This window comes from Trichechus manatus, unplaced genomic scaffold (assembly GCF_000243295.1).
Source record: "Trichechus manatus latirostris isolate Lorelei unplaced genomic scaffold, TriManLat1.0 scaffold00181, whole genome shotgun sequence".
In the NCBI taxonomy this organism is placed as follows: domain Eukaryota; kingdom Metazoa; phylum Chordata; class Mammalia; order Sirenia; family Trichechidae; genus Trichechus; species Trichechus manatus.
Genome location: NW_004444117.1, coordinates 1,158,637 through 1,165,020, shown reverse-complemented (window position 1 = coordinate 1,165,020; position 6,384 = coordinate 1,158,637). Strand labels below are relative to the sequence as shown.

The following is a 6,384-nucleotide window of genomic DNA, read 5'->3' as shown; positions in this document are numbered from 1 at the left end:
GAACCAACTTTTGGTTTTGTTGATTCTTTCTATTGTTTTTCTGTTCTCTATTTCATTTATTTCTGCTCTGATCTTTATTATTTCCCTTTTCTGTTCACTGTGGGATTTTTTGCTATTATCTTTCTGTTTGCTTGAGTTCTGTAGTTAATGTTTTTATTTTCTCCCCTTCTTTTTTGAGGTGTGCATATATTGCTATAAAATTTCCTCTGAGGACTGCCTTTGCTGTGTCTCAAAGGTTTTTGTATGATGTGTTTTCATTCTTGTTTGATTCTAGGAAATTTTTGATTCCAGGAATTTTTTTTATTCCATGTCTGATTTCTTCTACTACCCAGTGGTTTGTAAGCAGGGTGTTATTCAGTTTCCATGGAATTGATTTTTTTTTTAATTGCTCTTTCTGTTGTTAATTTCTACCTTGATGGCATTGTGGTCAGAGAAGACACTTTGTATTATCTTAACCTTTTGGATGTTGTTGAGGATTGCTCTGTGGCCTAAGATGTGGTCTATTCTGGAGAACGTTTATCTGTTTATCTGGAAATGTCCTAATTTCACCATCATATTTGAACAAGAGTTTTGCAGGATATATTATTCTTGACTGTCGATTTTTTTTTCTTTCAAGGTTTTATATATGTCATCCCATTGCCTTATTGTCTGCACGATTTCTGCCAAATAATCTGAGCTTAGTCTTATTGTTTCTCCACTGTATGTGACTTTTTTTTGTTTTTTTCTCAAGCTGCTCTCAGGATTCCTTGTCTTTTGTTTTGGTGAGAGTGATTATGATATGCCTTGGTGATTTTCTTTTGGAGTCTGTCGTATATGGGGTTTGTTGAGCTTCTTGGATTGGCCATCTTTTCATGTTTCATGACATTGGGGAAGTTTTCTGTTGGCAATTCTTCAATGATCCTCTCTGTGTTTTCTGTTTTCTCCCCTTGTTCTGGAACTCTGATCACTTGCAAATTTTTGCTTTTGATTGTATCCCACATAATTGTCAGGGTCTCTTAGTTTTTCTTAGTTCTTTTTTCTGATTTTTCCTCAGAGTTGTATCCAAATATTTGTCTTCAGTTTCACTGATCCTGTCTTCTACAGTCTGAAACCTGCTCCTCAGCCCTTCTCTGACCCTGTCCATTTCTGAAATCTTGTTGTTTATCTTTTGGATTTCTTTTTTTTTTTTACATAGATAATTTTTTTTTGTACCTTAGACAAAGGTTTGCAGAACAAATAGTTTCTCATTAAACAGTACACACATATTGCCCTATGACAATGCTTAACAACTCCACAACATGACAACACTGTCCCTTCTCAACCTTGGGTTCCCTATCACAAGCTTTCCTGTCCCCTCCTGATTTCTAGTCCTTGTCAATGGAGTGCTGTGCCCCATTAGTCCCATTTTTTTTTTATGAGGCTGTCCAATCCCCAGCTGAGCTGTGAACTTTGGGAGTGACTTCACCACTGAGCTAAAAGGGTGTCCGGGGGCCATACTCTCGGGGTTTCTTCAGTCTGTCAGTCCAGCAAATCTGGTCTTTTTTTGTAAGTTATAATTTTGTTCTCCATCCTTTTCCAGCTCTTTCCAGGACCTTCTATATGCCCGGTCCAGCGCCATCCTGACAATCATTGTTATGCTGGAGGCCATTGTTGCAGCCACTGCATCAATCCATCTCGTTGAGGATCTTCCTCTTTTTTGAAGACCCTGTACTTTACCAGCATGATGTGCTTCTCCAGGGACTGATCCCTCCTGACATGTCCAAAGTATGTAAGATGTAGTCTCACCATCCTTGCTTCTAAGGAGCATTCTGGTTGTACTTCTTCCAAGACAGATCTGTCCTTTCTTTTGGCAGTCCATGGTTTATTCAATATTCTTCAGCAACACCACAATTCAAAGGCGTCAAATCTTCTTTGGTTTTCCTTATTCATTGTCCAGCTTTAGCATTAACCATGGGGCTAATGCAAACACTGCTTCAGATTGAGGACACATGTGTGAGAAGCAACTCATCAACTTCAAAGGGAATTAGAATGACACAAACACACCTAAATTTTTTTTTAAGCTGTAGATCAGAACATATTCACATAGAAGAATGGTCTAAGAAGCTTAACAGGTTTACGCCCATTCTCATATTCATGGAGTATTTTGGCTGTTTACGTAATGAAATTGAAAACATCCACTGAAATTCAAATTGATCCAACGTATTCTCACATAACTGCCTGCAAAATTCCAGATGTTTTAACTTTTGAGTTTTAAGCCTATGTCCATGAATGTAAATAGTAATCTTTCAGGATCACCCTTTAATATTTATCTTATTAGACTTCAACATAATGTTTAATGATAAAGTCAAATGTTAAAGTCTGTTTCTCTTTCTGTTCTAGCTCAGATTTTGGGCAGAATTGTCACAACTGATTTTAGCCCAGAGTCTATTAATGGAAATACTTTTTCATTATTAATATTTTCCCTGTGCTACACTGATATTTCTCCCTTTTATTCTTCTAGTTGTACACAAACATGAGGAGAGAAAATGAAACAGCCATGATTGGATTTACCCTCCTTGGATTTTTCCCAGGAATGAGGCACATTGGCTTCTCATCTACACCACTCTCCTTGTCTGTGTTGTTGTCATCACAGCAAACACCACGTTGGTCCCCCTCATCTCCCTGGATCCCCTTCTCCATAGCCCCATATACTTCCTGCTCAGCTAGCTCTCCCTCATGGACATCTTCTTCATCTCCACGACTGTCACCAAGATGCTAACCAACTTTTTTTCAGGGACATTAGATATTTCATACATTGGCTGTGGGACTTATGTCTATTTATACTTTGCCTTGGGAGACAGTGAATGTATTCTGCTAACCATTATGGCCTATGACAGATATGTGGCTATTTGTAACCCTTTGAGATACATGATCATTATGAATCCTAAAGTTTGCTGACAGATGGCCATTGTGTCCTGGGTTGGGGGAGCAATTAATTCTGTAGTTTATACTACCTGTACCATGCATTTTCCCAGATGTGGCTCAAGAAAAGTCCACCGTTTCTTCTGTGAACTCACAGCAGTACTCAAGCTATCATGTGAGGACACTTCAATTTACGAGAAAGTAGTTTCAATAATGGGAATTTTATTTCTTCTCATACTCTTTGGCCTCATCCTCACCTCCTGTACTGTCATCTTTTTTAGTTCCACATAATTTCTTCCAAGGGGAGAATAAAGCTTTCAACACCTGTTCTTCCCATCTGATGGTGGTGTTTCTCTACTTTGGTTCGATCATTTTCATCTACATGATTCCTAGCTCTTTGTGCACCTCAGAGAAAGACCAAGGTCTCTCTGTATTCTATACAGTTCTGACCACCATGCTGAACCCCCTCATATACAACCTAAGGAATAAGGATGTAGGAGAAGCTCTGAAGAAAGTTCTGTGCAAAGTCCTCATCATTAGGTAGAACAGTAATACTAGAATTCAGTACATCTTTATGAGTCAGGATATATTCTTAGTTATGGACTTTCAACAGTGGCAATGTTTATATATTTAAATTATCTCAGTAATCATAAATATCTGTTTGGATTTAAGGTTTGGTCTATATTTAGCAAATATATCTTGTTGTTAAAAGTTGTATTCTCTTAGTGTAAAACAACAACTGGCCTCATTATTTAAAAAGTGAATTAGGCAGGTGTGATCAAACCATAATTAGCCTTGATTGCTTTAGTATTAAGTTGATATAGAGATATCTCAATTAAGCAAAACTGTAATATTCTTCTTTAATCCTTTATCCTATGTTGTATATTTTCTAATTAAAAAAAATAATAATACTTACAGCAGATTTTAAAGGTAATCAATTTTTATAACAACTCAATTATTGTATAGACAGTAGCTCTGGGTATAGACAGCATTACATTTAAAATGTGCATTGGTTCTAGTATCACTTATAATGTGATTTTTTTTTAATTTCAGGATAAAACTGTGAAACAGAGCCTAAAATTAGAAATTCTTTGTAGATGTTTTGCATTATTTATGATGAAAGATTTCTAGAGTGCACTTCAAAATTGATTTGACTTAGTACAAAACCCATTTTTTTGTGTGTTATGCATGTGCACTCACGTATTTATAGTTGTTTCCAGTTTTAAATGCTAAATTCCCTGTGGTCAAGACTACTACTTTCTTTCTTTTTTTTTTTATTTCCTTTAGGTGAAAGTTTACAGCTTAAGTTAATTTCTCATACAAAAATTTATACACATATTGTTATATGACACTAGTTGCACTCCCTATAATGTGACAGCACACTCTCCCTTTCCACCCTGGGTTTCCTGTGTCCATCCAACCCGCTCCTGTCCTTTTCCTGTGTCCATGAAACCAGCTCCTGGCCCTCTTGCCTTCTGACTCCCCCTTGGGACAGGAGCCTCCCTTTTGGTCTTATGTGTCTGCTTGAACTAAGAAGGACATTCTTCACGAGTATTAATTTTACTTTATTATTTGTCATGGTTTGAATTATGTCCCCCCAAAAATGTGTGTATCAATTTGGCTGGGCCATGATTTCCAGAATTGTGTGGTTGGCCTTCATTTTGTGATTGTAATTTTATGTTAAAGAGGATTAGGGTGGGATTGTAACACCACCTTTACCCAGGCCACATCCCTGATCCAATGTAAAGGGAGTTTCCGTGGGGTGTGGCCTGCACCACCTTTTATCTCTTAAGAGATAAAAGGCAAGGGAAGCAAGCAGAGAGTGGGGGACCTCATACCATCAAGAAAGCAGTGCCAGGAGCAGAGCACGTCGTTTGGACCCAGGGTCCCTGCACGGAGAAGCTCCTAGTCCGGGGGAACAATGATGAGAAGGACAAGAGAGAGAGAAAGACTTCCCCTGGAGCTGACACCCTGAATTTGGACTTTTAGCCTACTTTACTTAAGGAAATAAACTTCTCTTTGTTAAAACCATCCACTTGTGGTATTTCTTTTATAGCAGCACTAGATGACTAAGACATTATTGTACTTTAGATGACAGTTTACAGAACAAACTAGCTTCTCATTAAACAGCTAGTACACATATAGTATTGTGGCATTGGTTACCAACCCCACACTCTCCCTTCTCGAAGTTGGGTTACCTATTACTAGCTTTCCTGTCCTCTCCTGCCTTTTAGTCCTTGTCTCTGGTTTGGTGTGCCCCTTTACTCTTATTTTGTTTTATGCGCCTGTCTAATCTTTGGCTGCAGGGTGAACCTCAGGAGTGACTTCGTTACTGAGCTATAAGGGTGTCCGGGGGCCATACTCTTAGGGTTTCTCCAGTGTCTGTCAGGCCAGTATGTCTGGCCATTTTTGTGACTTAGAGTTTTGTTCTACATTTTTTTCCAGCTCTGTCTGGGACCCTTTACTGTGATCCCAGACAGAGCATTCAGTGGTGGTAGCTAGACACCATCTAGTTGGACTGGACTCAGTATGGTGGAGTTGTGGTCCATTAGTCGTTTGGACTAATCTTTCCCTTGTGTCTTTAGTTTTCTTTACTCTCCCCTGCTCCTGACAGGGTGAGACCAGCTGAGTATCTTAGATGACCCCTCACAAGCTTTTAAGACCCTAGATACTACTCACCAAAGTAGAACGCAGAGAGTTTTCTTTATAAATTATGTTATGTCAATTGAGCTAAATGTTCCCTGAGACCATGGTCCCCACAGCCCTCAACACAGAAACTTGGTCCATTCAGGGAGTTTGAATGTGTCTATGGAGCTTCCATGACCTTCCCTTGTACAAGTTGTGCTGGCTTCCCCAGTATTGTGTTCTGTCTTACCCTTCACCAAAGTTACCATTTCTCTATTGTCTATTTAGTGTTTTTCCATCCCCACCCATCTATTCCCTCATAACCATCAAAGATTGTTTATTTTTGTGTGTAAACCTTTTCATGAGTTTTTACAGTAGTGATCTCATACAATATTTGTCCTTTTGTGATTGAATTATTTAGCTCAGCATAATGCCCTCCAGTTTCATCCATGTTGTGAGATGTTTCGCATATTTGTCATAGTTCTTTTTTTTTCTAATTTTAATTTTTGTTTATTGTACTTTAGGTGAAGGTTTACAGAAGAAATAGTTTCTCATTAAACAATCAGTACACATATTGTTTTATGACATTAGTTAACAACCCTGAGACATGTCAACACTCTCCATTCTCAACCTTGGAGGATCTTTTTCTTTTTTCTTGGTGAAAATATGCATAGCTAAAAATACACCATTTCAGAAATTTCTACATGTAGAATTCAGTGACATCAATTACATTCTTCCAGTTGTGCTGCTATTCTCACTATCCTTTTCCAAATTATTCTATCACCATTATCTTCAGCTCACTGCCCCCTAGGCTTCCCATCAAACCTTTTGAGTTGCTGTTGTCAGCTTAATATTACAGAGATAATTCTTTTTTTTTTT

The 6,384-nt window shown here is 38.1% G+C and overlaps 1 pseudogene; it reads left to right on the top strand.

Annotated features, from left to right (window-relative positions):
- The window catches only part of LOC111822588 (olfactory receptor 2AE1-like), a 6,195-nt pseudogene extending 2,771 nt beyond the window's left edge, over nucleotides 1-3,424 (top strand).
- Nucleotides 3,425-6,384: the final 2,960 nt, after the last annotated feature.